We start from the raw sequence: 7,776 nt of genomic DNA on the forward strand, positions 1-7,776 counted from the left end.
TCCGTTGTATTGCCTTTTTAGTTAAATTGACAAGTGCGAGTCGAATCTTTTCCTCCCATTTTAAATTGATGGTCTTCATACTTTGGCAGATGGTTTATCCAGAAGTTCTTTTCAATCTGACTAAACACAAGCTCTGTTGGAGTAAAGTTAGTTGAGGTATGTGTCAGATTATTAAATATTTGTTCAAATTCTGACAAATAATCAGCCCATGATGTTTGTTTACTGTGACAGTATGTATGCATAAATCGGTTTAATTCTCGGAAAACTCGTTCTATTGGACTACCTTGTGGATGGTAACATGATGTCAAAATTTGTCGAATACCAAGTTGTGTTAATGTTTGCTTCCATTTAAATCCAGTAAAAATTCTGGCATTATCTGTAATTATGGATCTCGGCAAACCTACATGCGGAAGATAGTCACGCACCAATCTCACTACAACAGCTCTGGCAGTAGCACACTTTAATGGATATAGTTTTACATATTTTGTAAACACGTCAAAGAATCCAACAATGAATTTGACTCCTCCTCTTGATCGTGGGAGAGGGCCGCAGATATCACACGAAATTAACGCCCTTGGCTCTCGTGGAATAATTGAATGCAGAACATGCTTACTACCTCTATTATCCGGTTTTGCCTTTTGACAGAGGAAATAGTTTTGTATTGTTTGGTTCACTTTTCTCCGAATATTCGGAAAATAATAGTATGCTCCTATTTTATTAGCACATTTAATTACACCAAAATGTCCCCATGATAAATGGGTAAACCAAATTAATTTTTTCTCATATTCCTTCGGGATACATACACACCACCGTGGATTGTTGTCCTTCCCACATCTGAAGAATAATACTACATTTACTATTTTATAATGATCTAAACTAGCCCTTGAATTTTGTTGTTCCTTTAGCTGAATTATCTTCTTCCATCGAGGGTCTTTTCGTTGTAAATTTCCCATATCTCTACAAAGATGTACATAATAAGTCTTGTAGATATTGTCCTGCAACAATAATACTGGAAAATCCGAAGTATTTACTGATTCTATTTCCGGCGTTAAACCTTCTGGGGATCTTGACAGTGCATCCGCAATAATATTTTCTTTGCCAGACACATGAATAATTTTAAATTGGTACTGTTGTAGTGTCATTGTCCAACGTGACAGTCTAGGATGTAATAATTTACATATTTGCAAAAAGGTTAGTGATTGATGGTCACAATACACAATTGTTTTCAAACCATATAAATAATAGTTAAACTTCTTGAATGCCCAGATAACCGCAAGTGCTTCAAGTTCTGTGGTCGTATAGGCTCTTTCACAGGGCAATAACACTCGACTAGCAAATGCTATCGGACAGAATGTTGGTACCCCTTTTATTTTCCTTATTTGGAAGAGACAAGCACCTAATCCAACATCCGATGAATCCGTGGACAGACAGAACTCACAGTTCATATCAAGGTGATATAATAAGGATGCGTTAACGAGTTGGTCTTTAATGTCTCGAAAAGCTAGTTCACATTCTTCAGTCCATTGCCATGGCACATCCTTCCGTAGAAGCCGTTTAATGCCTCAGAATTCATGGCTTGAGTCTTTATGAAATGACGGAAGAATGATGCCATACCTATAAATCCCTTCAGCTGTCTTTTATTCCGTGGTGATGGAAAATTTCGAATTGCACTTATCTTCTTCTCGGTAGGCAGGATACCTTTCGCATCTATCATATGTCCTAAGAACATAATTTGTGGTAAAGCAAAATGAGACTTTTGTAAGTTTACTGTAATTCCGGTTTTCTTGAAAACAGCAAAAATCCTTTCCAAAATATGCAAATGCTCTTCCCATGTTTTCGTGGCTATTAATAAGTCATCAACAAACACAGTTATATGACTACGCAATTCTGGACCAAGAACATAATCCAACGCTGAAATAAATATTCCGGCACTAATATTAAGTCTGGACGGGACAACTCTAAATTGGTAACTTCTCCCAGCATAGATAAATGCGGTATATTTCCTAGATTCTTCATCCATTTGGACCTGCCAGTACGAACTTCTCAAATCGACACTAGTTAAGTACGAAACATCCTGGAAATTTTGAATTAATTCATCTATATTTTCCGGATGAGTTCTTACAGGTACTATTATTTTATTAATCTCTCTCGCATCCAGAACTAATCTAACGTTACCTCCAGGTTTTGGGACGACTAAGAGCGGAGAACAATATGGACTAGTTGATGGCTCAATCAAGTTCCATTCTAACATTCTATTTATCTCCCTTTGAACGGATTGTTTTAAACGCCAGGGGATCGGATACTGCGTGTAACAGTAAGTCTGATGTGGCTTCACTTGTAGGTGACAAATATACCCTTTAATAATTCCTGGTTTCTCATCAAAAATTTCTTCATATGCCTCTAACAAATAATGAAGCTGCTGCCTTTGTTCTCTGGTAAGCTGATTTGATTCACTAGCTTTTCTCATTGTTGTTTGGTTAAAGTCCTCCTGTTGTATCCTGTTTGAAAGCTCCTTCCAACGACCGTTTGTAGTGTCAATTAATTGAATTATGGCACCGCGACAATATTTCTCATGCACCGTTTCCTTTCTATTTAAATCCAGTGCTATCTCTTCTCCATTTAATCTAAATTTAACTATTCCTTCCAAAAAATCAATCCGACAATCGTACTCCTGCATACTTCCAATACCAATAATACAGTCCACTAATAACTTCTCCACTACAAGGAACATGCTTTTTATTGCTACATTTCCCATTTTCATCTCTAATTGTGTTTGTATTTTGACATTGGGAGAGCGTGCTCCAACAGCTCCGATGATTTTGCAGTTCTGTACTGGCAAAATTGGTACCTTCTTCTTCCTAATAATTCTCCGAAAAAGAGCGCCTGAGATGACATTGGCAGAAGCGGCGGTGTCTAATATCACATTCGTTGGAACTTCCTCTATTTCAACAAATACTTCCGATACCAGAACACTCGATCTGTCATTATAACACGTTATTAAATCCTTTGTTAACTCTTCAGTCAACAGCTCACCATCATTATATCTTAACAATTGTAATTTTACTGTTTCGCCCCTAACAGATCCCCTGACCGCTCCTCCGGGGCACGATGCGGTCATGTTTAGTTTGACTGATTGTTGGTATTTGACTCTTCAGCTACTTCAGTGATTATCGGTTGTTGTGGTGAATTCTGTCTATGTTGTCTTGCTTGATTTGTGTAATTATTGTTGTTGTTCTGCTGGTGTTGGTAGAACTGTCCTGTGTTGCCATACATTGGATTGTTGTTGTTGTTGTGGTCTTCAGTCCTGAGACTCATTTGATGCAGCTCTCCATGCTACTCTATCCTGTGCAAGCTTTTTCATCTCCCAGTACCTACTGCAACTTACATCCTTCTGAATCTGCTTAGTGTATTCATCTCTTGGTCTCCCTCTACAATTTTTACCCTCCACGCTGCCCTCCAATACTAAACTGGTGATCCCTTGATGCCTCAGAACATGTCCTACCAACCGATCCCTTCTTCTGGTCAAGTTGTGCCACAAACTTCTCTTCTCCCCAATCCTATTCAATACTTCCTCATTAGTTATGTGATCTACCCATCTAATCTTCAGCATTCTTCTGTAGCACCACATTTCAAAAGCTTCTATTCTCTTCTTGTCCAAACTATTTATCGTCCATGTTTGACTTCCATACATGGCTACACTCCATACGAATACTTTCAGAAATGACTTCCTGACACTCAAATCAATACTGGATGTTAACAAATTTCTCTTCTTCAGAAACGCTTTCCTTGCCATTGCCAGCCTACATTTTATATCCTCTCTACTTCGACCATCATCAGGTATTTTGCTCCCCAAATAGCAAAACTCCTTTACTACTTTAAGTGCCTCATTTCCTAATCTAATTCCCTCAGCATCACCCGACTTAATTAGACTACATTCCATTATCCTTGTTTTGCTTTTGTTGATGTTCATCTTATATCCTCCTTTCAAGACACTGTCCATTCCATTCAACTGCTCTTCCAAGTCCTTTGCTCTCTCTGAGTCTCTGACAGAATTACAATGTCATCGGCGAACCTCAAAGTTTTTATTTCTTCTCCATGAATTTTAATACCTACTCCGAATTTTTCTTTTGTTTCCTTCACTGCTTGCTCAATATACAGATTGAATAACATCGGGGAGAGGCTACAACCCTGTCTTACTCCCTTCCCAACCACTGCTTCCCTTTCATGTCCCTCGACTCTTATAACTGCCATCTGCTTTCTGTAAAAATTGTAAATAGCCTTTTGCTCCCTGTATTTTACCCCTGCCACCTTTAGAATTTGAAAGAGAGTATTCCAGTCAACATTGTCAAAAGCTTTCTCTTAAGTCTACAAATGCTAGAAACGTAGGTTTGCCTTTCCTTAATCTTTCTTCTAAGATAAGTCGTAAGGTCAGTATTGCCTCACGTGTTCCAGTGTTTCTACGGAATCCAAACTGTTCTTCCCCGAGGTTGGCTTCTACTAGTTTTTCCATTCGTCTGTAAAGAATTCGTGTTAGTATTTTGCAGCTGTGACCTATTAAACTGATAGTTTGGTAATTTTCACATCTGTCAACACCTGCTTTCTTTGGGATTGGAATTATTATATTCTTCTTGAAGTCTGAGGGTATTTCGCCTGTTTCATACATCTTGCTCACCAGATGGTAGAGTTTTGTCAGGACTGGCTCTCCCAAGGCCGTCAGTAGTTCCAATGGAATGTTGTCTACTCTGGGGGCCTTGTTTCGACTCGGGTCTTTCAGCGCTCTGTCAAACTCTTCACGCAGTATCATATCTCCCATTTCATCTTCATCTACATCCTCTTCCATTTCCATAATATTGTCCTCAAGTACATCGCCCTTGTATAGACCCTCTATATACTCCTTCCACCTTTCTGCTTTCCCTTCTTTGCTTAGAACTGGGTTTCCATCTGAGCTCTTGATATTGGTACAAGTCGTTCTCTTATCTCCAAAGGTCTCTTTAATTTTCCTGTAGGCAGTATCTATCTTACCCCTAGTGAGATAGACCTCTACATCCTTACATTTGTCCTCTAGCCATCCCTGCTTAGCCATTTTGCACTTCCTGTCGATCTCATTTTTGAGACGTTTGTATTCCTTTTTGCCTGCTTCAATTACTGCATTTTTATATTTTCTCCTTTCATCAATTAAATTCAATATTTCTTCTGTTACCCAAGGATTTCTACTAGCCCTCGTCTTTTTACCTACTTGATCCTCTGCTGCCTTCGCTACTTCGTCCCTCAAAGCTACCCATTCTTCTTCTACTGTATTTCTTTCCCCCATTCCTGTCAATTGTTCCCTTATGCTCTCCCTGAAACTCTGTACAACCTCTGGTTCTTTCAGTTTATCCAGGTCCCATCTCCTTAAATTCCCACCTTTTTGCAGTTTCTTCAGTTTTAATCTACAGGTCATAACCAATAGATTGTGGTCAGAGTCCACATCTGCCCCTGGAAATGTCTTACAATTTAAAACCTGGTTCCTAAATCTCTGTCTTACCATTATATAATCTATCTGATACCTTTTAGTATCTCCAGGGTTCCTCCATGTATACAACCTTCTTTCATGATTCTTAAACCAAGTGTTAGTTATGATTATGTTGTGCTCTGTGCAAAATTCTACCAGGCGGCTTCCTCTTTCATTTCTTAGCCCCAATCCATATTCACCTACTATGTTTCCTTCTCTCCCTTTTCCTACACTCGAATTCCAGTCACCCATGACCACTAAATTTTCGTCTTCCTTCACAATCTGAATAATTTCTTTTATTTCATCATACATTTCTTCAATTTCTAGGTCATCTGCGATTAAAATTCCTACTGTTCCTAAAATAGCCCCTCGTTGCACCATTACTAAAGTTTCCATTATGGTAACAATTATTGTTTGCATTTTGTCCATTGCTAAGTCTCCTCAGAGAGTGTAGTTGGTTATGATTATTGTTACTGCTACCATTACTGCCATTCCCACTCGAGTTGCAGCTCGGATTCGCTTCTATTGCTCTTCTTTGATATGACATTTCTCTTGCCCTTTTATTGTCCTCCTCAATTATATCAATACGATCTATATCCTTATCATTTATATACAACAGCTGATTCTTTATACTGGTGGGTAGTCTGGACTTGAGTATTCTAAGTATATCCGGCAAAGGAATCGGTACATCCCAACACAAAGATTTATTAATGCATTTCTCAAAATATCTCTTTAGAGATCCTCTAGAAAATGAGAAAGGCTCAGGATATAATACTTCCTGCCTAAGTCTTTCTTGTACTCCAGCCTACCAATATTTTGCTAGGGAAGCCTGCTCAAATTCTTTGTAACATTTACAAGAAGATGTTTGTTTGGATGCCCACAATACTCCTGACCCTTGGATATATCCAGATACAAAACTAATCTTTTGCCATTCTGTCCAAGATCGTGGAAATAGACCTCTGAAACTTCGAATAAAGACTACAGGATGAACATTCTTTTTGTCAGGGTTAAAGATTTGAAATTGTCTCTGTTTAATCATCTTTTCCTCAACGGTACTACGATTCCAAAAATCATCCTGTTCGTACTCTTCCCTGTGGCTATCCGTTATATCGAATCTAACTTGTGACGTTCCAGTTCTGTCTACATCTGATCTTGACGTGGACGGAATTTCACGCGCAGATTGAGAATGTTGTTTCCTACTTCTCGCTGTTTCTAAATCCTCCTGCAAGAGATTTAGTGATCTTTCGATATTTTCTTTCCAACGCGAGAATTCTTCGCCAAGTTGTTCTCGAACTTCCTTTAACCCTTTGTTGAAAAAATTCTCCTCGGAACTCTCTGAAATTGACTGTAAAGCTACTTTCAGTTTCTTCTATGGTTTCCGAAGGAAAATTTTGCCGCTCTAATGTCATTTCTGAAAACTTTCCCGCAAGTACATTCGTTCTATGTTCCACTGTCTCCTGTTTTTCCTTCACTTTGTCAAATTGCTTCTTTAGATTATCTTGGGATTCTATAATTTCTGGTATCATAGCTACGGAACACTGTATGTGCTCTTGAGCTTGTATTACTTGAGGAGACAGTTCTACTTGTTTTGTATCGTGTCAATTTTGATGGATACATATTCGGTTAGTTCCGCTTTTCATTTACTATTGTTTTCTTGGCATTGTTGGCGGACCTGCTCAATTTGAGCAATAAGATTCTGTTCGGTTCTTTCTGCCTGTTCTTTTATTTCCTGTGTCTGGGTATTTAATCTCTGATCTAATTTGGTAAAGGTTGCTCTTAACTGATTTTGTAATTCTGTTTGATTTTCGGCTAATTGATTTTGGAGTTCATTTTGTATATTGGATAAGTCTCGTTTTACCTCCGCTTGGCCTTTGGCTAATAGAGACAACTGTTGCATAATAACAACTAATGTGTCAACAACCCTCTGATCAGCTGTTGTATGAATGTTTTCTGGGAGGATGCGAAGTTCACCCAACCTGGATATGCTGTGACGTCATTATGACGTATGTCGTATATACGCTTTAGTCGATTAACACACCTATCGACTTTTACGAACGTTCGAGATTTTTAACTGTCGTCAGCTAAGGTGCGCGTCATATATCTTGGCGGCTGAGTTTAGGTTCGTTCTGCGCATTTGACGTCACAAATCACAGTCAGCCAATGAACAGAGAACGACGTTGCCAGATCTCGACTGCAGTGCAGAGCTCGGACGAGTGTCTTCAATTTTAGAAACGTTCAGTCATAAATGAAGTAATTGAACAAAAGCAATGTCTTGATAGCAGACT

Source organism: Schistocerca americana, chromosome 4 (genome assembly GCF_021461395.2).
Source record: "Schistocerca americana isolate TAMUIC-IGC-003095 chromosome 4, iqSchAmer2.1, whole genome shotgun sequence".
Taxonomy (NCBI): domain Eukaryota; kingdom Metazoa; phylum Arthropoda; class Insecta; order Orthoptera; family Acrididae; genus Schistocerca; species Schistocerca americana.